Raw genomic sequence first — 26,295 nt, forward strand, 5'->3', positions numbered from 1 at the left:
CTGTATATGGGATGGATCTCAACTTGCTTTTTTATAGAACCCAGGATTACCAGCCCATGGATGGGACCACCCACAATGTGCCTTTCCATCCTTGACCACTAATTGAGAAAATGCCTTACAGCTGGTTCTTATGGAAGCATTTCCTCAAAGGAGGCTTCCTTCTCTGTGATAATTCCAGCTTGTGTCAAGGTAACACACAAAACCAGCCAGTACAGTCATCAACCAGTTATTTGTATGCACCACTTATATCCAAATGATGTCTCTCTCTAGCTGCATCCATTTCTGAGGAAAATCCAATTTACAAATGCTGCTGGGGACCAAACAAGTTTTGATGAGAATAAGAATCATATGGAAAAGTATGAGATACAAAACTTTATGAAACATATTAAACCGTATTTAATTCTAGTTAAAGTTGGAGAGTTTGTCTCCAAGAGTACACAAGATCAAAGCTTATTCATCAATGAATCTCTGATTAAATGGCCAAGCAACTTTAATCAGGTCTGGCAAAATTTCAACATTTAATATTTAAAGAAATATTTGAAATATACAAATGAAAGTTGACTAACTGCATGGTACTTCTTTGAAACATTAAAATTATTTCAGCATTCTAAGACCTTATTGCCATTGTGAGCTTGTGAGTGAATTTTTATGCATGGGAACCCATGTGCCTATTGAAGCTACAGTCAACACTGGTTGTCTTACTAAGTTGTTCTCTTAATTTTTAAAGAAGATCTCTCTCTTTCTCTCTCTCTCTCTCTCTCTCTCTCTCTCTCTCTCTCTCTCTCTCTCTCCCCCCCCCCCGCCCAGAAACATTTGCTTTCTGATCTTTCTGCATTCACTGGGCAGCATGGCCAGTACTGTCTCCTTGCCTCCATTATCACCAAGTTGGGATTATAGTCATACAATTCTGCATACATTTTTCTCTCCCTAATGCATGATCAAATTCAGTGCTCATGCTCATGTGGCAAGCATGTGAAACACTGTGTCATTTCTTTAGCTCTGTTTGATTCTTGTAATTCAGACATAAACCAACCTTTGAGAAACTGACTTTTTGATGCACACACAAACATCACACACACACACACACACACACACACACATTATTATTTTTTTCCTATAGATAGAATTAGTTTGAATTGAATTTGAATTTGTGTGTGTTCATGCTTCAGTGAATGAATAAATCGGTGTTCAGGGTTATATATAGGTGTGTGTTTCTTGGTATACGCATGCACACATGCACACAAGTACATATGTGTATATATGCACATATTTTTAGTATGCATGCATGCTGATGGTCAACGAATACTTCAATTTTACACAGTTCATGTGCATATATCCATAGTCCTTCTAAGGTTGTGAGATATGATAAGAAGAAATAAATTCTGAATTTTGAAATAAGTCATTTCTGTAATGAATATTTGTGAGATGCCTAATATATATGCTGGGAGCTGAACTCATATTTTTCTGCAAGAGCAGCATGCTTTCTTAACTTTCTAACCAGTTCTCCATTCCCATTTACCTGTAACTATAGAGATGTTTATGAGACAGAAACTGAACATGGCAAGAAGGAGGTCTAAAGGAAGGATGGAACTATTTCCTATCATACACAATTTCTAAAGTATTAGCAAACTAAAGTTGTGTCAGAACAACAATGACATTAACTAAGGAGGAAATTAGTGAAAATCCTAAGGGATAGCATCACTACTGTTTGAAGGAAAAAGCATGGCACTCTTCTGAGCAATGGGAATCAAGGATGAAGTTCACAGTAATGGATCATAATATGGTATCCATGGAATATAAACACATGATCATGTCAGAGAAAACTGTGACCATCCACCAATGGCCAAACCCTCTTTCATGGAAAAGTAAACTTCGGTTTGTAGCTGAATCAGAGTAGATGTATATTACCATCTTGTCCTTCTGACAAGATGGAGAATATCAAAGTAGAATGGAAGACACAAGAGTGACTGAGTTTGTGTCTGACAATTAACCTATTCCATCATTCCAACAAGAAAGGAGTTCTAGCTTACTGCCTCAATAGAGAAAATATAGAGATAGTCTATACATTTTACAAAGGCTAGTAGAAGTGAGTTACAATGTTTTAACCTTAAAGTAATGTTGAACATTAATCATTAGGAAGCATGCTAACTTCAACTCTGCATTCTATATTCCCATGTAAAGGCCTCACAGTTCTTTATAAATATGCATAATTTTCATAGGTTGTATGTATTTAACTTGTTTTTAAAAAATATTTTAAAGGAATGTGCAATATTATAACCAGTTTTTCTTTGTTGCCCTCAGACTCCTCAGTCCGTATGTACACAGAGCTGTGGTCCAGGGTTCTGGAAAATTCTATGAGAAGAAAGGCCTGTCTGCTGTTTTTCTTGTGTGTTTTGTCCAGAGAAGCACATTTCCAACCAAAAAGGTATGAAAATATTACATTTCCTCAAACAGTTTGTGAACATAGAAGGAGAAAGTGGAGAAGAGAGCGTGGTGTCATGACACTGTGCTTCATGTCTCTTTCATTCATCCCCACACCCATTAGTCATCAGTGTTGATACCACACTGTACAAAGGTTTAAGTGGAAGTTCTCATGATATTGTGTCATCCACACCCCTACCTCCAAAACATGTATTTTATTGTGTGGAAAGGCCATCTAAGCTCTTGCAGTGATGCATGCTATAGGAGCATGTATGAGATGCGCAATTGTGAAAGCTATTCCTCAAATAAAACCCAATGATTCTTATCTGACATTAAACACTTAACATATACATGTAGGACTGTTTCCTAAAGGTTCTACCCATGGAATTAAGTTGCAACACTCATAGTTCTCATTTGGATTATCAAAAATACTAGGAAAACTGTCTTTGAAAACTCTTTTGAAAAATAATTTAATAAAGGTATAGCTGCATGATGGTCTTTGTCTAGAGTTGTGGTGAGTCCTGAGAACACATATGCAAGTAAATTATGGACTTGTACTTATCATGGTTGTACTTATGAATACACACACACACACACACACGCACACACGATCTTATTTTTCCTTGAATGTTTTTACATGCATGCATGTGTACATTATGTATGTTATGTACATGTTATTAAATATAATTTCTTGGTCTCTATGACAAAACTTTCATCTGTTCTCAGGGCTGATCATTTGGTATTGAATGTCCAGTTGGTAGTCTCTTCCCTGGGGCAGATCACTTCTTGCTATCTGAGAATTTTTAGTTTTCTCTTCGGGTTTTGTTGTTTTTATTTGTTTGTTTTGTTTTTAGAGATATTTAAGTTTAATTAGTTTTTACTTTATATTCTGCTCACTGCTCTCCTTCCTTCCTCTCCTCCCAGTCTTTCACTTGCACTTCCCCCATCCCCATAACACGTCCTTTCTCTTCAAAGAAAGGGAGGCCTCCTGAGAATATCAATCCCTTGGCTTATCAAGTCACAGTAAGAATAGGTAGATCTTCTCCTTTTGAGGCTATAAACATAGTAGAACTTGTGTCCTTATTATATGTTGAACCATCTTTTGCGTATATGCCTAGTAGTGGTATAGCTGGGATCCTTTCTATTTTATAACTGTTGTAAATAAAGCAATATTTCACATGCACAGCAAATCCCTGTCCAGTAGAATGTGCAGCCCTTTGGGCATATACCAAGGAGTGGTATAGCTGGGTGATATAGATTTATCATTCACTTTTTGAGAATACTTTACATTGATTTTTACAGTGGCTGCTCAAGTTTATAGTCCCAACGATGGCAAATGAGGGTTTCCATTTTCTCTGTGTCCACTCCAGCACTTGTTACTTTCTCTGTGAATCTTTGCTTTTCTTACTGGGGAAAGATGAAATCTCAAAGTTGTTTTGATTTACCTTTCCCTGACTGGTAGGGTTAATGAACATATTTTGAAATATGTTTACAAGCCATTTGTTTCTTTGTTTGTGTATTCATTTAAGATCTCTTTTCATCACCCAGCCCTATTTTTTAATTAGTCATTTCTTTTTGGCTGTAGCACAGGAGTGGCCATTTGGCCTTGATGATATGTAAAAACGTTCTTGGTGGAAATCTAACGGTTGGTTGTGGTCTAAACATAGTCTCCAGACTCTGCTTTAATGTGAGACAGGAGTAGATCAGGGAGGAATGTATGGGTGGGATTGTCAGAGACATTCACCTGGCTAGGCTCTAGATATCTAAAATACAAGATATGAATGTGTGGGGGAAATTGAGTGAAGAGTAGACAGATCTGTGAGTGATGGTAGGTATGAGAGTTCCTGAAAGAAGCATAGACCCTGGTTTTATTGTAGATAGTTGTAGTCAGACTAAGCTGAGGAAAATGGATGTAGGAGCTGGGCTAGATTATAGGAACTTGCCAGAAGACATAGATTATAAAATCTGGAAGACTTGTCTGGTTAGATCCTGGAGGAAGAGAGAATGGGAAGCTACATAAATAGTTTTATCAAATACTAATAAGAAAATTATAATATATGCAGGAGCAAGTATCACAGGACTGAAAGACAGTAAGAAAACACATGTTCTGATTTCATCATGTCGATGCTGAACAAATCAGGGCCACATATTTTGTGAATGTATAGTATTGTTGCCCACAAATTCTTAAACATAAGGCTGAAAAAGTCATTAGGCATTTAAGAGTCTTGTACTGCTGTATGAATTTTGCTGGACATAGGTAAGCAAAGTCACAAATTTGAGAGTGGACACAGTAGTGTATATTTCTCTGAGTATAATATAATGGTAACAACCATGTACCCACTTAACATAAGCTCTATCATAAATTTAGTGCTAAAACAGCAGAGCTGTCATAACCCATACTAGAGTTTAAGTCTATAACAATATTGATTTATAAAAATATACAAACTGATTTATCAATAGTAAATAAATAATGATGTTTGGAAATGTAATAATTTCAGTATAACTAATTTACTCTAATATTCAAATATCTGTATATTTGCACTGGGAACCAAAACTCTTTTCTTTGCAAAATTTCCTTCCTACAATGGTACTGCACATTGTATAAACTTTTAAATCCCAGTCCAGGGTTTCTAACCTGTCTTAGACTATTTATGTTCCTGGATGAAAGACACACTCACAATCTTTATATTAACAACCAATCTTAAATAATGGAAGAGCTGCACAGCTGCCTATCATCCATATTGTTAGAATCTACTTTTCTTTTGATAACTCCAAATTAATACTTACTATTTACCATGTTTCATCTGAGCTGTTCTTTACTCCAACAGGGCAGACCTCAGGGCCATAATCTCTTAACTATTAACACATGGCCACTTCCTCCTTTTCCAGCACATTCTTCTCCTCTGACCTACAACCCCAACTCAAGAAAACCTAAATCCCACTTATGTCACTTCTGTCTAGCTATTGGCTGTTGACATTTTTATTTACGAATTGCAATTAACTTGGGCCAAGGTCACATAGGGCATCTATGGGCAGACTTTGTTTCTTGGCCAACAAGTTTTAGAGGCCCAAATTAGCATTAGAATGCAAGCAGCATCAGGCCAACCTACTACATTTCCCTCTTTTTATCCCATTAAAAAGGTTCTTTCTCTTATAGTAACAAACAGTATATAGAAGAAATTACTTTGAAACAATTATGAAAGTTATTAAGTATGAATTACGTTGAAAAGGCTAGTCCTTTGGTTCCCAGTGCAAATATACAGATATTTGAATATTAGAGTAAAATAGTTATACTGAAATTATTACATTTCCAAACATCATTATTTATTTACTATTGGCAAGGCTAGGCTAAGTATTTTCCAATTTAGATGAGGTACTTATCCTGTCTAAATGAGTTTACAATTCTGTAACTAAATTATGTTTGATTTTAACTTGAATTACCATCTGAAAATTATCCTTTTAAATCTAAAAGGATAAAAGGATCTAAATCCTTTTAATACTAAACTTAAGTCCAATTGTGAGACTATAACTAATCTTCAACCATGTTAGAGATTTGAAAAGGAATTAAATATTAGCTGAGTATGCCAAAAACACAAATACACAGGTTCCAAAACTTAATCAACTGGCAGAGACAGCTGCCTTCCTGGATAGAACCCAATTATTCCTTATAATGTTGGGGAATCCTTCTTTAGCCTTTTGGCCAAAAATATCTTACAGATCTTAAGTAAAGCAAGGATTATGAAGAACTAGTTTACCCTGCCTTGGCAGAGCTTAGCAGTTGATTATCTTGTGCCAATTTCAGGATAGCATTCTATCTGCAAATGAAATTAGAGTATTATTTGCCTAGTGGCTAGCTTGCCATACTTGAAGATACTCCATATGGTGATATTGATGTTCAATATCTATTTTGAAGTGAAATGGGGTACTGTCACAAGGTGATCTGTCTCATAATCAAAAGATCTTTTAATAATGAAACCATTTTAAATATCATTTTAAATATCATAATCTTTAAAAGATCTCTGGTTCTTTTGAAGACCATCTATCTATATGTAGTATAACTGAATAGTTATGTTACATTTATTATTTTTAGTATTTACTCTGTGAATAACCTTGAAAACATTTTATTTTAATTAACTATAATATAATCTAATACAACCATAAGCTTGATTATTAGCTTGCATTACTTATTTTAAACTTAGCACCTATTAAAAGGACCGGTTCCAAGCTTTGTGTTCTTCAATGATTTCTACAGCCACAATGACTATGTAAGAATAATGAAATTAATTTTAATTTTGTATCCATTTACAAAGATTTATACCAGTAAAAATTTTAAACCTGTATCAATATACAAGTTCCATACTAAGGAAAGGAAATATAACTTCAATTCTGCATCAAAATATAGAGATTTTTACCAATATAAGACTATGGCAATAAAATGTATTAAGAGTAAATTTAATAATCCATCCATATTTGTCTATTTTCTATACTATTACTATATCTCCCTTTTCATTTTCTTTTTTTTTTTTAAGATTTATTTATTACTATATGTAAGTACACAGTAGCTCTTCAGACACACCAGAAGAGGGCAGCAGATCTCTTTACGGATGGTTGTGAGCCACCATGTGGTTGCTGGGATCTGAACTCAGGACCTTTGGAAGATCAGTCAGTGCTCTTACCTGCTGAGCCATCTCTCCAGCCCCCTCCCTTTTCATTTTCAACCCCCTTCCCTTTATCCAAGAAAGAAAGATAGAGAAGTGGAAGGGAAAGAAAAAAATCCCTGAGTCTAAGTTTTCTATTTCATTTTCTCCCTGTCAAAAACTATAAATGCTTGCAAATTATCCCTTAAATGACAAAACCTATATACTTGATAGAACAACCAAAACCAGACACACCAAATTAAGGGATTGGGACAAAAATTTTCTATGATTATTTCTTGCTGGATTGGGGTTAAGAATTCTATTTTGGAGTGGGCAAGAAAATTAGAAAAAAATGGTTAGCTTTAAGAAAGTCAGATGGAGCATTTGTTGTCCATTCTCTGTGTGTTGAGAAAATTCAGGTTTAATTGAAGTCTTGACTGGAACATCTGAAAGTTCAGGATGAACCCAGGTCATTGGGGATTAGCAGCAGAGATTTTTGAAGCTATTCTTGAAGCAAGTTTCTGGAAGCAGCATTATTGGAGGCAGGATCATGCAGGGAGCTAGAAAATCATTTCAGCATCCCTGAAGCTGAATCTTGTCATAGCTCCCCTCTTGGTGTTTCATTCTGTATGTAATATGTAAACATCACAGCCAACATTTAGCTCCCTAAAGATATTTGTAAGGAATGTATGAAGTGCTCAGATAGGTGTTAGATGAATTTTTGTTCCTTATTCAAGCAGGTGAAACTTGTGAGCTACTTTGATCAATAACCAAATTGCAATAAATCTTCATTCATGATATATGAAAGGATAGCATGATCGATTTTGAGGATTCTGTAGCCAACAAGATTATATGAAGAGCTGAAGTTTTGGCTAGAGAAATTTTTATCTCTCAGCCAGTTTCAATGCTGCTCTCATGTCAAGAGATCAGCAAATCATTTTACCTGTCCTGTTTGGTCTTCTTGAAATTTTCTTTCCTGTCTGCATCCACGATCCTCAGGGGGCTTCCTTTGTCATATCTAATTCATATTACTTTGGAAGGAGTCCAAAGCCTCTTTTTTTCTTTCCCATTAACAAAAATCCAGAGCCTCTCTCCCAAAGTAGCATGTCCAGCAACCTGAAGTCATCAAAAGTATAGATTGATTTAATTTAGCAGTCTCTTGTTCTTTAGGTATTACCTACTTCAACATTTCTCACTGAGGATTTGTAATGCCATTATAACCATGACACCTATGACCTCTGGGTTTTGCTACACTATCAATATTGGATCCCTGCCAGGGGTCTTGGATATCCTGTTGTTTCCCTGTCTCATGGAGATTCTGCATCATGGGCCCCTTCATGTGCTTTAGTCATTCATAGATGGGTTAGATTTGGGGGTGGGCTGATTCAAAGCCTTTGATCTGGGCCTGTGTGGTAGCTAAGTTGGTTAGCCTACCAGCTCTCCCTCACCCACACCACCTGCGTGAGCACTCCAGCACTGCCCCAGCTAGCTCACCCAATGCCACAGCTGAAAAGAGGCAGCTCCATGGGTGATGACTGAACTTTTAAAGGTCTAAGAACATATTTACATGACTTTGCCTGAGCCCAGAGTTCTTCCTTCTCCCTTCTAATATCCCTAGGCCTAGGCCTCCACACAATCCAATCTTCTCCAAGGCTGGACTTTGAAGGCCTCTGCTTCTGTCTGCTATCCTACATCTAGAACGTTTCAGGCACCAAGACTTATTGCTGATTAAACTCACCCTTTATAGCTCTTCTGAACTTTTTCTGGCTGGTCCAACTCAGTTGTTCTGGCTCAAGTTCCTCTCCAAGCTTACGGATTCAAATTGGCTTCCTTTGGCTTCTGATTGAATCGCTCTGCTTAGAAAGACTGCCTCTCAATTCTACAAATTGAACTGTTCCAATCTGAACTGAACTCAACTAAACTGCATCTAACTGAACTGGTCTGAATTGAACTGAAATGAACTGGACTGGACTGGACTGAACTGGACTGGACTGGACTTCAATGGACATCTGACAATAAAGCTGTTTGAGCAAAAGAGTATAGTATTTGAAACGCTATGACACACTGCAGCTTCCACAGGAAAGGGTTTTTGTTTATTTTGTTTTATTTATTACTTATGTACTTCTAAATATTAATTGTTTCTGGCACTGAAAGGACAGAGGATGGATAGAGAAGAATGGGGAGATAAATGGAATTGAGGTGCATGTGTGAACTTCACAAAGAATCACTAAACCATTAAAATCCTTTCTTAAAATATGTAACAAATGACCATCTTTATTATGATAACTAAAACAATTTAAAACAGTTAAAAGAATTATTATTTATTGAGATAATGTTTCTCTGTATAGTCTAAGCTGACCCAGATTTATTTTTAGATTAGGTTGGCTTTAGACTTACAAGAAACCTGTATTCCTACCTTTGTCTTCTACACATTGAGATCAAAGGCCTAGATTCATTTATTCATTTATGCATACTTAAAACATTTAAAGAAATTTCCATCTATTTCTCCCTTCTATCTTTAAAAACAAATAAGTTTTCATTTCTTTCTCCTTCTGTGGAGATGAATATCTCTGCAGATAAATATACTTACATCCTATTTCTCTTTATATGAATTAAATTGATATCCCTTTCTCTTTCACTTTAATTAAGTTTTCTTTTATTCACTCTATGAGCCCATTTTTAGGCCAACGATGTGTCGTGTTAAGTCGTCTCAGTGTTCTCCTGGATCCCACATTCAAAGAGCCGAGTTGTTTCAAATAGTATTGACTTATTGTATTTCATTTATTTTCTATTAAAAAAAACACTTACAGTACTTTTTATTTTTCCCATCTATGGGATTAATATCTTTCTGGATATATACATATTTGTATCCCATTTCTCTTATATACATTAAATTAATTTTTTTATATTTTTATTTATTCTTTTCATTGTGGGAGGCATTTGGCCTTGTCTTTCGCCCTCTTAGCAGCAGGACTTCCTTGTATAATAGGGGCTGTTATACTCTACACTGAGACAAGTATTTGAGAAGACAGGCTGGATCTTGAGCACAAGATCCAGTAAGCACTAAGTCAGGGTTATCAGTAGAAAAGTAGATTCTAACAATATGGAGAGTAGGCAGCTGACCAGCTCTTGTGTTGTTTAAGGCTTGAGTATTAAAGTTGTGTGCACTTCATCCAGGAATATAGACTGTCTAAGGCAGGACAAAATCCTTGGACCAGAATTTAAATTTTTCTGGTGTTGTTGCCACAGTTGGTCTGGGAAGTATAGCTGGGTCATAGCTTATGTCATGGACACCTGAATTATGTGCATCATTTTAACATGTATTTTGGCTTGCTTCTGAACCCACATGGCTTGGAGAAAAACTGGGCAGCTCTGCTAAAATCAAATTTTCTTTCCTTCTTATTTTATCCTGGTCCTGAACCTGCATGGCTCAGGAAAAAAAAATATCACAGATCTGCTAAGAGACCAATTCTCCCTGCCTCCTAATCTTAAAGTGGTGGTGTGAATTTTCTATTTGGAAATCTTAAATTAATTCTGTAAAGTGAGTTTTTGCCCACATTGTGCTTGGGATAGTGTAGAAAAATTTAAATTCTGGCCCAAGGATTTTGCCCTGCCTTAGACAGTCTATATTCCTGGATGAAGTGCACACAACCTTAATACTCAAGCCTTAAACAACACAAGAGCTGGTCAGCTGCCTACTCTCCATATTGTTAGAATCTACTTTTCTACTGATAACCCTGACTTAGTGCTTACTGTTTGCTAAGGTTCATCTAGGCTGCTCTTTACCTTCGAGTCATCAGCCCTCGGGGCAAGCTTTCCTGCTTCTCCTGCATGTTCTAAAGTTTTAAAAGGTGAAAGAATAATAGGCACATTGCCAGACACACTATACAGATTTGTTATAATCCCCACCAAAATAGCATCACAATTTCCATATTGCCAGACACACTATACAGATTTGTTATAATCCCCCACCAAAATAGCTGCACAATTTCCACTTAAGTAGGAAAATTTCAGTGTCATTTAGAAATACAAAAATAGACTGCTCCAGGATATCTGAAACAATGCTGAAAATATTCAAAATAAGGACATCTTTTATAAGGAATCCAGAAACCCACACTGGAAGAGTGATAGCATCTTCAACAAATTTTGCTGGTTAAACTAGAGAGTTGTATGCAGAAGAATGAAAATCAATCCATACTTATCTTCCAGCACAGAACTCAACTCCAAATGGATCCATGATCTTGACATAAGACCAGGTATATTGAACCTGACAGAAAAGAAAGTGGGGAGTAACCTTAAATTCTTTGTCACAGGAAAGCACCATCTCAACAAAACACTATGAGCACAGGCACTAAGATCAAGAATGAATAAATGGGAACTCATGTTGCTGAAGTGCTTCTGCACAGCAACCAAAACATAATTCAGGCAAAATGACAGACTAATAATTAGGAGAATGGTTTGAGCATTATACCTTTTATAGAGAGCAATTATCTAAAATATGTGAAGAACTCATTAAAAAACAAAAACAAAATGCATGTGAACATCAAGAAAAAATAAGTTAAAATGGGATACAGTAGGAAGCAGAGTTCTCAAGTGATAAAGATGGCTGAAAAACACTAAAAACTCTTTCAACAGTTTTAGTCATCAAAGAAATGCAAATAATATCCCTTTAAGATTTCATCTTACATCAATCAGAATGACCAACTCAGTGAACCAAACAAAAGTATTGTTGGTGAAGATGTAAAGAAAAGAGAACAATTATCCATTGGTAATGTCCGTATCTATAACCAAAATGAAAATTGCTGTGGCAGTCCCATAGAAACCTGGGAATAGAGATAACTCAAGATGCAGCAAGATTACTTTTAGGCTATACCAGAAAGACTCTACAACATACTGCAGAGACACTTTCTCTATGATGTTCATTGCTACTTTACTCAGAACAGCTAGAAACTTGAAATAGTCTAAATATCCATCAGTAGATGAATGGGATAAGGAAAATGTGGTAATTTACACAACAAAATATTATTCATCTGTTAAAGAATAAAATTGTGATGGTCCCACATCAATGGATTGAGCTAGATAAAACCTGGGGCAACCCAGACCTCAGAAAATATGTTGTTTCTTTCCTTTTATATGGATGCCAGCTATCAAGACTCCAATAAGTGTGCTATAATCCCCCCCCCAAATCACTGAGATTAAGTACATGGTAAAGTAGGAGTAGGAAGCAGAGGATCACCCACGGAATGGTATATATATATGGCAAGGCACAGCAAGGGGGCAAGGATTGAAGAACAGTATAGCAGAGGGAATATAGGCAGGGACAAATAACACTAAGGGGAGTCATGTGGAAATCTACTATTGCAGAAACAGCTTAAAAGTATAACACACATGAAAACAATCTAAAAGGAATCACTAAATATAAAGGGAGACAGTATCCCAATTTATGCCATCAAGTGTTCCGACCCGCAGGACAGTCAACAGGGTCCCTGGCACTACCTAAGAGGAAGGCAAAAGAGACATGAAAAGACAGACAGCAAGTCAGTATTCCGATCAAGCTGTCAAATTTTATTGTTTACACAAGCCAATTTAAAGGGAAAGGTATAGGTGTACGTGTAGGGAGGGGTTGGGGGGAACAATCTCTGGGAGCTGGCATCATTTCTAAGAAACAGTTTCTCATAATTTCTGGGAAAGGCAAGTTATTGCTGCTGGAATCTTGGCATGATAAAAAGGGGTCATGAGGAGGTGAAGTGGAAAGGAGTTGCTATAGTAACCTATCCACAGATGAGCTTCAAAAGGAGGGGGTTTTGAGAGCTACAATGGCTCCTGGCATAGAGATCTAAGTGAGAATGACTCCTGGAATCGAGATCTCCTGGCATTAAGATCTAGGTGGGGATGGCTCCTGGTATCGGGAACTATTGGCATTGAGATCTAAGTGAGGATGGCTCCTGGCGATCAAGTAAACCTCCAGTGGCTGAATGAGTTTCATATTGTTGAGTTTTGGCCAAATGAGGCCAACTTGGAAAACCCCAAGTATCACAGGCTATTGACAAGGTTATTGTTTACTCTCTACCACCTGCAGTAAGTACCTATGGCTGAAGATAGCACTTAACATATGTCATCCATCATAAGAACTCAAGATGGTGCCTGACTAGAGACTTCACCCTATTGATTACCACTTACAGTACTAGAAGGTTCGTTGTGTGCTATTGGAAGAAAAGGCAATCATATTATCTCCCTGATACAAACCCTGTGACCTATAGTAGAGATATGTCTACAAGACACATTGGTGAAATGTCACAAGCCAAGCTTATGCCCTAGGCATTTATTAATAAATAAGCTTCGAACTCATCCTGGGGGAACTGGGGAGTGAGTGAAAAGGCCCATGATCACATCATCAGGTAGCCAACAAAAAAATGAACTCAATGGTATTTTTATAGACATTGTGTCTCATTTTGTGAGGAAGGGTCTGTGTATTTCCTGTGTTTGGGAGATAGGGAGAAAGAGGAAGTATATAATTTGTGAGGAAGGGAGAAAATGAGAATAGTACATGGTGGAAGGATGAGATGGAGAATATAATTGGTTAGGAAAGGAGAAAAACGAGAAGAGCACATAAAGAGTGGGAAGTGAGTTTTCATCATATTAGTGATCATTGTACATATTTAAAGTCTCAAAGAATGAATAACAATAAATAATTTAAAATTATATGAATGATTACCTGAGAATTAAATGTTGTCAAAATGTGAGCTCAAAAGATTTAACTTTCATTGCCCTAAACAGTCATAAAACTGTGAACAGAAGGCTTACCACTTGGTAAAGAAGACAGAGAATAGAAATGAGATTTCAAAAGAGTTCATGTCTGTCTTGACACTATAATGAAGCTGAATGTGCCAGGTTAAACACAACATTAGAAGACATTCTTCATGGATTGAGTATTGGATAAGTAAATAATTATAGTATATGAAATCTTAATGCACTTCCCTCAACAGATCAGCAGAAGTGTATTGCTTGCCTAATTCAAGAATATCCAAACCCTGAGAGAAACCAGTGCCTGCCTAAATCAGTGACCTTCCTGTCCTTTGAAGATCCTTTGGACATGTCTCTGGCCTGTACAGCTCTGGGCTTCTCTGTCAGCACAGCTGCAGTTTTGGGGATTTTTCTCAAGTATCAAGACTCACCCATCATTAAGGCCAATAACCTTAATCTCAGTTGCATCCTACTGATCTCCCTCCTCCTCTGCTTCCAGTGCTCCTTTCTCTTCATTGGCCACCCAAACACAGTCTCCTGCATATTGCAACAAATAACATTTGCACTTGTGTTCACATTGGCTCTTTCTACCGTTTTAGCCAAAACCATAACTGTAATTCTGGCCTTTAGGGCCATGAAACCAGGAAGAACAATGAGAAGGCTATTTGTTTTGGGCATCTATAATGCAGTTACCCCATCTATATCCTGATCCAACTTATTATCTCTGGAGTCTGGCTGGGAACCTCACCACCCTATATTGACACCGATGCATACTCTGAACATGCTCATATCACCATTTTATGCAACAAGGGCTCAGTTACTGCTTTCTATTGTGTGCTGGCATACTTAAGGACTCTGGCCCTAGGGAGCTTCACTGTGGCTTTCCTGGCATGGAACCTTCCCGACACCTTCAATGAAGCCACGTTCCTGACATTCAGCATGCTGGTGTTCTGCAGTGTCTGGGTCACCTTTGTCCCTGTCTATCAGAGCAGCAAGGCCAAAGCCATGGTGGCTGTGTCAGTCTTCTCCATCTTGGCCTCCAGTGAAGGGCTTCTAGGGTGTATCTTTTTCCCTAAGTGCTGCATTATTCTAAGAGAACCTGATAAGAACTCTGAGATATTTTAAAAACAAAAGACGTTGTATAAAAAAAATGATCATTTTGATGGATTAACTAAGTCTCTCTACTAAAATCAATTAGTGTAGTAAAATGAAATTATTGGCCCACTTTTCATTAGTTTTTGTTACATGTCTATTTAAACAAAAAATAAATGAGCACTTCACTGTGTCTCACATACAGGCAATCTACTTGGAATGCAAATTATTGCTAAAAACACATTTAATAAGTTATGCATGTTACTTATAATTTGTAGACAATATAAATATTCAAAACTCAATACATGTCAGTAACTTAGATAAATATATGAACTAAAAGTTTTTCTATTGGTCTTTATCTTTTGGAGGATAACAGGATTTTGTGTGATAGTTGAGATCTTCTATAAGACAGACATAGAATTGGCTCTCTGGCAAAGGAGGCTAGAACAGTAGTACAGCTATTCTGGGAATCAGTGTAGAGGTTTCTCAGAAAGGTAAAAATAAATCTACCATTGGATCCTGCTCTACCATTCCTTGACATATGCTCAAAGGCCTCGACATCTCACTCCAGAGACACTTTGCTCAGCCATGCTCACTGCTGTTCTATCCAAAATGGGCAGGAAATGGGACTGCCTAAATGTTCTTAAACTGATAAATGGATAAGCAAAATGTTAAATACTTAAATAGGTGGAAATAGAAGCAAAGATATTGATTTAGGTAACCCAGATCCAGACGACAATTGTGAGGTATTCTCTCTACTCTAAAGTATCTCGTTCCAAATTTTCAGGTGTAAGTGTTCACCCTCGACTAATGTATAATCCAAGAAAGAGGGTGGAGCTAGCAATTTGGGAACAGAAAAGAAGGCTACTCATGATCTGATTGGGGAAAAGGGGCAGGGGGTTACTCTAAATATAAATAGGGGAGATAGGTTCAGATGATGGAAGTGACTATAATGACAGTAAATTTATTTGAAAGAATCAAGAGCAATTATACTATAAGCTATCTACCTAAAAATTTATATAATCCATTTAATTCATCCATAAATATATAAGTACAGCTAAATGGAAAGACCACAACCATCACTTTAGTAAACAAGAGTGATATTAATATACACTAAAATATTTGTTACTAAACTCACATAAGTACAGTCCACCATTCACTGCTGGAGAATTTCTTTACAACAATGATCGTGACAGAAAGCTGCAACCAATGAAACCAGTGCTCTGGAGACCAGGCATACCTGCTATCTCTACAAAACAAGTCATACAATTAAGGCTCATGCAGAACATGGGGCAAAAAGGTTGTAAAAAGCAGAGGGTCTGTATTTTCTCTGAGACTGTGTCTCCTAATAATGTCAGAAGCTACACACATGTATTACCAATACAACTGCATAAGCATGAACTGAACAAATAAAAGGATAATAGACATCCCAAAATGGTCCAGGAACAAACCTTAAGATTCAAGTCACAGAAAAATCAACAGAGAACAAATAAAGGCTGAGAGCAGGCAAACTAATCTTCCCCAAGGAAAAGCATACCTATCAGATAAACAACAACAAATGATCCGCCCAAAAAAACAAAATGTAAATAACATTATAAAGACAGAACAAGTTATATTTAGGAGTATATGTACATACATACATGTATGTAATAATAATTTAAATGAAAAAGGTTGTACCTCAAAAGAGCCAGGAGAGTTGCTTAGGAATGTTTGGTGGGAGGAAAAGGAAGTCAGAAAATGATATAATTATTTTACATTGGAAAAGAAATACTACCAATTTGTTATAAACATGAAATTTCTGGATAAATGGATAAAATTAGTGAAAAAATGTATTGGGTAAAGTAGCCCAGACTCAGAAATACAAACTTCTTGATTATTCTTCTCTTTCTTATGATGTCCTAGCTCCAAGGATGAGTACATATGTACCTCTATATGAAGGAGTTTGCCTTTTTCTCATTGAATCTTCTTTTGTCCTATTTGACTGCTAGGCTTGTATAGGTGTGCTCTTTTCTGGAGAGTCAATGGAAGGGGGATAGATCAGAAGGAGATCTGACATGGGGTTATCTGAGAGGATTTGAGGGACAGAAAAAATGTGGCAAGAATGTATTCATTCTATAAGAGAACAGTGTTTTATGAATAATTAAAAAAAGAAACCAAAGAGCTGAAATACTGTAAAATAAAGTACAGAAAAGAGAGAATACCTAAAGTTGTCCTTTCTGACCGTCATTTTTAAGAATACAAGGGACTATTTTTTTTTCTATTTGGTGTGGTGTATGCTTCCAAAAGAGAGATGTCACCAACATTCTGGTCCAGCTATGAACCACACAAAAGATCAGCATGATATGATACCCTGAAAGGTGCTGTGGTGGAATACATATCATGGAGATAAACGACAGTTGTTTTATTACACTTCAGACCTACTCAACAATAGATAAACCATGACCCACAGCTACTAATGGATCTTTTTTTTTGTTGTTGTTGGTTGGTTTCTAACTTTTTTTATTAGATATTTTCATTATTTACATTTCAAATGTTATCCCCTTTCCTGGTTTCCCCTATGAAAACCCTCTATCTTATCCTGGATCCCCCTGATCACCTACCCACCCCCTGCAGCTTCCTTGTGCTGAGATTCCTCTATACTGGGGCATCGAGACTTCTCAGAACCAAAGGTCTCTCTTCCCTTTGATGTCCAACAAGGCCATCCTCTGCTACATATGTAGCTGGAGCCATGGGTCCCTCCATGTGTACTCTTTGGTTGGTGGTTTAGTCCCTGGAAGCTCTGGTTGGTTCATATTGTTGTTCCTCCTATGGGGCTACAAGCTCCTTCAGCTCCTTGGGTTCTTTCTCTAGCTCCTCCATTGGAGACTTTGTACTCAGTCCAATGCTTGCCTGAGAGCATCCACCTCTGTATTTGTCAGGCACTGTCAGAGCCTCTCAGGAGACAGCAATATCAGGCTCCAGCCAACATTTACTTCTTGGCATCTACAATAGCATATGGGTTTGGTGACTGTATATGGGATGGATCCCCATGTGGGGCAGTCTCTGGATGATCTTTCCTTTAGTCTCTGCTCCACACTTTGTCTCTGTATCTCCTCACATGGGCTTTTTGTTCTCCCTTTTAAGAAGAACCAAAGTATCCAAACTTTGGTCTTCTTCCTTCTTGAGCTTCATTTGGTCTATGAATTGTGTCTTAGTCAGGGTTTCTATTCCTGCACAAACATCATGACCAAGAAGCAAGTTGGGGAGGAAAGGGTTTATTGAGCTTACACTTCCACGATGCAGTTCATCACTAAAGGAAGTCAGGACTGGAACTCAAGTAGGTCAGGAAGCAGGAGCTGATGCAGAGGCCATGGAGGGATGTTTCTTACTGGCTTGCTTCCCCTGGCTTGCTCAGTCTGCTCTCTTATAGAGCCCAAGAACACCAGCCCAAAGGTCGAACCACCCACAAGGGGCCCTCACCACTTGATCACTAATTGAGAAAATGCCCCACAGCTGGATCTCATGGAGGCACATCCCCAACTGAAACTCCTTTCTCTGTGATAACTCCAGCCTGTGTCAAGTTGACACACGAAACTAGCCAGTACAAATTGTATCTTGGGTATTTCAAGCTTTTGGACTAATAGTAACTTATCAGTGAGTGCATACAATGTGTATTCTTTTGTGATTGGGTTACCTCACACAGGATATTTTCAAGTTCCATCCATTTGCCTAAAAATTTCATGACTTCAGCATTATTAATAGCTGATTAGTACTCCATTGTGTAAATATACCACATTTTCTGTATCCATTCCTCTGCTGAGGAACATCTGGGTTCTTTCCAGCTTCTGGCTATTGTAAATAAGGCTGCTATGAATGTAGTGGAGCGTGTGTCCTTATTAGATGTTGGAGCATCTTCTGGTTATATGCCTAGGAGTGGTAAGGCTGGGTCCTCAGGTACTATGTCCTGAGTAGTACTATAGGTAGTACTATGTCCAATTTTCTGAGGAGCCACTAAAATGATTTCCAGAGTGGTTGTACCAGCTTGCAGTCTCACCAACAATGGAGGAGAGTTTCTCTTTCTCCATATCCTCGCCAACATATGCTGTCACCCAAGTTTTCTATCTTAGCCATTCTGACTGGTATGAGGTAGAATCTCAGTGTTGTTTTGATTTGCCTTTCCCTAATAACTAAGGATGTTAAACATGTCTTTAGGTGCTTCTTGGCCATTTGATATTTTTTCCACTTTTATTTTATTTTTATTAGATATATTTTTTATTTACATTTCAAATGTTGTCCCCTTTCCTGGTTCCCCCCCAAAAAAGTCTCATAACCCATCTCCCCTCCCTCTGTTCTCCAATCAACCCTCTCCCACTTCCCTGTCCTGATATTCTCTTACATTGTAGCATCAAGCCTTCCCAAGACCAGGGACCTCTCCTCCCTTTGATGTCCAACAAGGCCATCCTCTGCTGCCTATGTGTCTGAAGCCATGGGTAACTCCATGTGTACTTTTGGTTGATGTTTTTGTCCCTGGGAACCCCGGGAGTACTGGGTGGCTCATGTTGTTGCTCCTCCTATGGTGCTGCAAATACCTTTAGCTCCTTGGGTCCTTTCTCTAGTTCCTCCATTGGGGACTTGGTGCTCAGTTCAATGGCTGGCTGAGAGTGTCCCCCTTTGTATTTGTCATGAACTAGCAGGGCCTCCCAGGTGACAGCTAGAAGCCCTTAAAGAGGAAACACAAAAATCCCTTAAAGAATTACAGGAAAACACAAATAAACAAGGGAAAGAACTGAACAAAACCATACTGGATCTAAAAGCATAAGTAGAAACAACAAAGAAATCACAAAGGGAGACAATTTTAGAGATTGAAAACCTTGGAAAGAAGTCAGGAGTCATAGATGCAAATATCAACAACAGAATACAAGAGAGAGAAGAAAGAATCTCAGTTGCTGAAGATACCATAGAAAGCATCGACTCAACAGTCAAAGAAAATGCAAAATTAAAAAAGCTCCTAACCCAAAACATCCAGGAAATCCAGGACATAATGAGAAGACCAAACCTAAGGATTATAGGTATAGAAGAGAGTGAAGATTTCCAACTTAAAGGGCCAGTAAATGTCTTCAACAAAATTGTAGAAGAAAACTTCATTAACCTAAAGAAAGAGATGCCCATGAACATACAAGAAGCATACAGAACTCCAAAGAGACTGGACCAGAGCAGAAATTCCTCCCATCACATAATAATCAAAACACCAAATGTACTAAACAAAGAAAGAATATTAAAAGCAGTAAGGGGAAAAGGCCAAGTAGCATATAAAGGCAGACCTATCAGAATTAGACCAGACTTCTCACCAGAGACCATGAAAGCAAGATCTTACACAGCCTCTAAGAGAACACAAAAGCCATCCCAGATTACTATACCCAGCAAAACTCTCAATCACCACAGATGGAGAAACCAAGATATTCTATGATAAAACTATATTTACACAATATGTTTCCACAAATCCAGCCCTACAAAGGATAATACATGGAAAACACCAATATAAGGAAGGAAACTACACCCTGGAAATAGCAGCATAGTAATCTTTCAACAACCCCCCAAAAAGATAACCACCAAATAAAAAATAGCATAAAAATAACAGGAAGCAACAATCAGTATTCCTTAATATCTCTTAATATCAATGGACTCAATTCCCCAATAAAAAGACATAGACTAACAGACTGGATACATAATCAGAACCCAACATTTTGCTGCATACAGGAAGCGCACCTCAGTGTCAAAGACAAACACTAGCTCAGAGTAAAAGGTTAGAAAATAATTTTCCAAGCAAACGCTGGAGTAGCCATTCTAATATCAGATAAAATTGACTTTCAACCAAAAGTCATCAAGAAAGACATGGAAGGACACTTCATACTCATCAAAAGAAAAATCTACCAAGAAGAACTCTTAATTCTGAACATCTATGTTCCAAATGCAAGAGCACCCTCATTCATAAAAGAAACTTTACTAAAGCTCAAAGTTTACTAAACTTTACTAAAGCACCTCACACAATATTGTGGGTGACTTCAACACCCCACTCTCACCAATGGACAGATCAGAAAATTCTTTATTTAGCTCTGTAGCCCATTTTTAATAGGGTTATTTGATTCTCTGGAGTCTAACTTCTTGAGCTCTTTGTATATATTGGATATTAGCCCTCTATCAGATGTAGAATTGGTAAAGATCTTTTCCCAATCTGTTGGTTGCTGTTTTGACCTATTGACAGTGTCCTTTGCCTTACAGGAACTTTGCAATTTTATGAGGTCCCATTTGTCAATTCTTAATCTTAAAGCATAAGCCATTGGTGTTCTGTTCAGGAACATTTCCCCCTTTGCCCATGTGTTTGAGGCTCTTCCCCACTTTCTCTTCTATAGCTATCATTTTGTTGAAGATATTTACTGGTCCTTTAAATTTTAAATCTTTGCTTTCTTCTATACCTATTATCCTTAGGTTTAGTCTTCTCATTGTGTCCTGGATTTCCTGGATGTTTTGGGTTAGGAGCTTTTTGCATTTTGCACTTTCCTTGACTGTTGTGTCAATGCTTTCTATGGTGTCTTCTGCACCTGAGAGTCTCTCTTCCATCTCTTGTATTCTGTTGCTGATGCTTGCGTCTATGCCTCCTCATCCTTTTCCTAGGTTTCCTAACTCCAGGCTTTTCTCTCTTTGTGATTTCTTTATTCTTTGTATTTCCATTTTTAAATTTTGGATGGTTTTGTTCATTTCCTTCATCTGTTTGATTGCGTTTTCCTGTAATTATTTAAGGGACTTTTGTGTTTCCTCTCTAAGGGCTTCTACCTGTTTACCTGTGTTTTCCTGTATTTCTTTAAGGGAGCTATTTTTTGTCCTTCTTAAAATCCTCTATCATCATGATGAGAAGTGATTTTTAGATCTGAATCTTGCTTTTCCAGTGTGATGGTGTATCCAGGACTTGCTATGGTGCGAGAATAGGGTTCTGATGCTGCTAAGTAACCTTCATTTCTGTTGCTTCTGTTCTTAGGCTTGCCTCCCGCCATCTGGTTATCTCTAATACTACCAGCCCTCCCTATATGTGACTGTAGCCTGTTCTTCCTGTGATCCTGGTTGTGTCCCAACTCCTCAGCATCTAGCTGTCTCTGTGGTCCTGTGATTCTGGGATCCTGTGATCCTGATATCCTGAGTATGTCAAGCTACCTCTGGGGCCCTTGAATCTTGGTGTGACCAAGCTCCTAGGTTCCTGGGATCCTAGGCATGTTATAGTGCCTGGGAGTGGAGGTTCCTCTGGGTGATGTTGGGCTGGCTGGGGAGTTTGCTCCCAAGGTAAACCAGCCCAGACAGGAAGGAGCCACTGGTCAGGCACGATTCCTATGTCCCTGTGTCCTGCTGGTCACAATTACCCCAGTGGTGTTGGGAGAGATGTTAAGTCCTCCTCACCTCTACTCCTTTGATCCTGGCTATGTTAGAGAACTTGGGAGCAGAGGTTCCTCTGGGTGTAGCTGGTCTGGCTGGGGAGTTCGCTTCCAAGGTCTCATCTCTATCTTTATATCTAACATCAATTTCATTTCTCTTTTTACACTTTATTTATTTATTTATTTATTCCCATTTCCATTGCCCCCTGCCCCACCCTAGTCACTCATTACCAGTCTCACTCTTACAAATCCCCCCCCCTCTCCTTCTCCTCAGAAATTGGGAAGCTCCTTGTGGGTACCATCCCACCCTGGAACATCCAGTAGGATTGAATACATCCTCTCCCACTGAAGCAGGTAGGCAGTCAAGTTGGGAGGGGGATTCAACGGCAGGCAACAGAGTCAGAGACAGCCCCTACTGCAATTGTTAGGAGACCCACTGGATGGCCAGCTGGCACACCTGCTAAAATGTTTAGGAGACAAAAAGAGGGAGTAGGGTCAGGTATTTGAAGGGACAGGAGAGAAGTACAGAGGGTCAGGAAACTAAATAGAAACATGTAGCAGTAGGGAATGGGGAACTTGGGATAGCCAATAGAAAGTTGCAGACTCCAGTGAAGCAAGAGGCTCCCAGGACTCAATGGCAATAACTTTAGCCAAAATACCTAATTAAGGAGAGATAGAAATTGTAGAGACCACCTCCAGTAGATAGGCCTGCTCCCCAGTTGAGGGATGGGGGTACCCATGCATCTCAAAAGTTTTAACCCAGAAATGATCCTGTCCAAAGGAAAGACAGGGGCAAAAAAAACAAAACAAAACAAAACAAAACAAAACAACAACAACAACAAAAAAACCTATGGAACAGAGATTGAAGGAAAGGTCACCCAGAAGCCACCCCACCTAGGGATCCATCCATCTGCAGAAACCACGCTCCCACACTATTGCTGATACCAAGAATTGAAGTGCTTGCTAACAGGAGCCTGATATGGCTGTTCCTGAGAGTCTCTGCCAGCACATGACCAATACAGGTGCAGACAGATACGCACAGACAGAGGACTGAACCTGGGGACCCCAATGGAAGAGCCAGGGGAAGGACTGAAGGATCTGAAGGGGATTGCAACCTCATAAGAAGAACAAAATCAACTAACTAGACCACCCAGAGCTCCCAGGGACTAAATACCAACCAAAGAGTATGCATGGAGAGAGCCAGAACTCCAGATGCATATGTCGCAGAGGATGGCCTTATCTGAAATCAATGGGAGGGAAGGGAAGCTTGATTCCTCAGTGTAGGGGGATGCTATAGGGGTTAGGAGGGAGTGGGTGAATGGGTGGAGGAGCACACTTCTAGAGGCAAAGGGGGAGGGAGAAGGAAGATGGGGTGGGAGCTGTTGAGGGGTAATCAGGAAGGAGGGTTACATTTGAAATGTAAACAAATAAAATGATTAAATAAATAAATAAATAAATAAATAAATAAATAAGGGGTATAGAGCTAAACAGAGAATTCTCAACAGAGGAATCTCTCATGGCAGAGAAACACTTAAGGGAATGTTCAGCGTCCTTAGTCATGGGGGAAATGCAAATCAAAATGACTCTGAGATTCCTTTCTATACCCATCTGAAAAGCTAGGATCAAAAAACCAGGTGAGAGCTCATGCTAATGATGATGTGGAGCCTATGGTCACTTGATCTTTGACAAAGGAGCTGAAAATATCCAGTGGGAAAAAAGATAGCGTTTTCAACAAATGGTGCTGGCTCAACTGGAAGTCAGCTTGCAGAAGAATGTGAATTGATCCACTCTTATCTCCTTGTACTAAGCTCAACTCCAAGTGGATCAAGGACCTCCACATAAAGCCAGACACACTGAAACTAATAGAAAAGAAACTGGGGGAGACCCTTGAGGACATGGGCACAGGGGGAAAGTTCCTGAATAGAACACCAATAGCTTATGCTCTAAGATCAAGAATTGACAAATGGGACCTCATAAAATTACAAAGTTTCTGTAAGGCAACGGACACTGTCAAGTGGACAAAACGGCAACCAACAAATTGGGAAAGGATCTTCACCAACCCTACATCTGACAGAGGGCTAATATCCAATATACATAAAGAACTCAAGAAGCAAGACACCAGAGAGCCAAATAACCCTATTAAAAATGGGGTACAGAGCTAAACAAAGAATTTTCACATGAAGAACTTTGAATGGCTGAGAAGCACCTTAAGAAATGAATGAAGGCTTAGGGAACTTATGGGGAGGGGGGAACCGGGAAAGGGAAAATCATTTGGAATGTAAACATAGAATATAGAAAATAAAAAAAAAATAAATAATGAGAATGTAGAGCAAGAGGAACACTCCTCCATTTCTGGAAGTAGTGTAAACTTGTACAGCCACTCTGGAAGTCTGGAATAGTTTTACCACAAGATCCAACCATTCCTGGGCATATATCCAAAGATGCCCCACCATATCACAAGGATACTCGCTCTGGTTCATTTACACAATGGAATACTACTCAACTATTATAAACAAGGACACCTCTTTCTTCTTTCAACTTCTATCATTTTTTGCACTAAATTATTTTCAAACATCAGAAGAAATGTCAGTCATCATGTCAGAAACATAATTTTTTCTGTAAATGTAAATTTGATACATATTTGATTTCATTGCTGACTCTTAAAAACATTATTCTATGACTTTCATTCCCACATACTACTATTTAGACATTGAAATTCTACATTAGCCCAGGAAATCTCATAAGCATTGTATCCAGATAAAGTACAAGTGAGGACTTGCTTTGTTGTTGTTGCTGTTGTCTCTGTTTTTCCTGTCATAATTTATAAATCCTCTTGACCGATGGTTTCTGGAATTAAGTTTGAAAAGCAATCTTTCGGGACTCAACAACTAAACCTAAACTAGCAATAATGGATTTCTCTTTTTAATATTATGCAATAGTGTATGCTATGCAGGTTTCCTTACATGTGTTTGTGTGTGTGTGTGTGTGTGTGTGTGAGAGAGAGAGAGAGAGAGAGAGAGAGAGAGAGAGAGAGAGAGAGAGAGAGAGAGAGAGATTCATGGGCCTGGTGCCTGTGGAAATCATAAGATAGAACATAACTGGACATGGAGATAGTTGTAAATCATGTGATGTATGTGTGAAGAATATGTCTTCTCCAAAAGCATCTCACCACTGAACTCTCTTTGTAGCCCTGAACTGGACTATTTTGATTTTATGAATTGTTTTTTGCTGTTGTTGTTGCTTTTGTTGTTGTTGTTGGAGGGAATATGAGAGACATACACAGATTAGTCTGTTATCATCTACCCTGAGCTAAAATATTCCAAGAATAGACAAAGCAAAGCCTGAACTCACAATATTTGTCATATTATATCAGTTTCAATCTCTGAAATCATTCTCCATAAGTTAGTGAATGTGTGTGCATGTGTGGATTCATATATTGCTTTATATGTTTTAGCAGAATATTGATCCAGAATAACACGGCTTATTCTACTTGAAGCTATTACAACCACTTTCTTTAGGGTATTAACGTTAAAAATAAATGCTAATTATACAGACTTCTTTTGGAAGTCCACATTCTCATTGAGAATTCTTCAAGAATGTTGTGTCTCATTATTGTATGCAATCACAATATGAGGTCTTAGAAAGCAATCCTCATACTCTTGTTTAGGACTCAATTTCTGGTACAATTAGCCTTCTCTCCACTGTGTTGGTCTCAACTGGACACTGGTATCAGTCTTTGGCTGAGAACAGCTAATGGAAATTGAATCTGAATGAGCTGACAAGCTCTTCTGTAGGAAGTGTGATATGAAATAATGAGCATAAAAGTCTTGACAATGCTCTATTGTCTTCGGAAAGAATTCTGTGCAGCCCAGCTGCCTGCTCATTGGTAACGTTCCACCTCCCTTCCTCCGGGCAGGCTGCCAGGTCACTATTCTGTGACATCTGAATAAATTTTAACCAACTAGGGAATAGTTCACTTTTCATTGATTCCAAAGTTGATG

At 38.3% G+C, this 26,295-nt stretch overlaps 1 protein-coding gene and 1 pseudogene across 1 annotated transcript in view; one reads left to right on the forward strand and one right to left on the reverse strand.

Moving 5' to 3' along the window:
* LOC127672443 (vomeronasal type-2 receptor 26-like) overlaps window positions 1-14,927 on the forward strand; it is a 35,331-nt pseudogene extending 20,404 nt beyond the window's left edge.
* The window catches only part of Insr (insulin receptor), a 900,533-nt gene that overhangs the window by 736,401 nt on the left and 137,837 nt on the right, over window positions 1-26,295 (reverse strand). The gene's annotated exons all lie outside the window — the stretch shown is intronic.

The sequence above is a fragment of the Apodemus sylvaticus genome, chromosome 22 (assembly GCF_947179515.1).
Source record: "Apodemus sylvaticus chromosome 22, mApoSyl1.1, whole genome shotgun sequence".
In the NCBI taxonomy this organism is placed as follows: Eukaryota; Metazoa; Chordata; class Mammalia; order Rodentia; family Muridae; genus Apodemus; species Apodemus sylvaticus.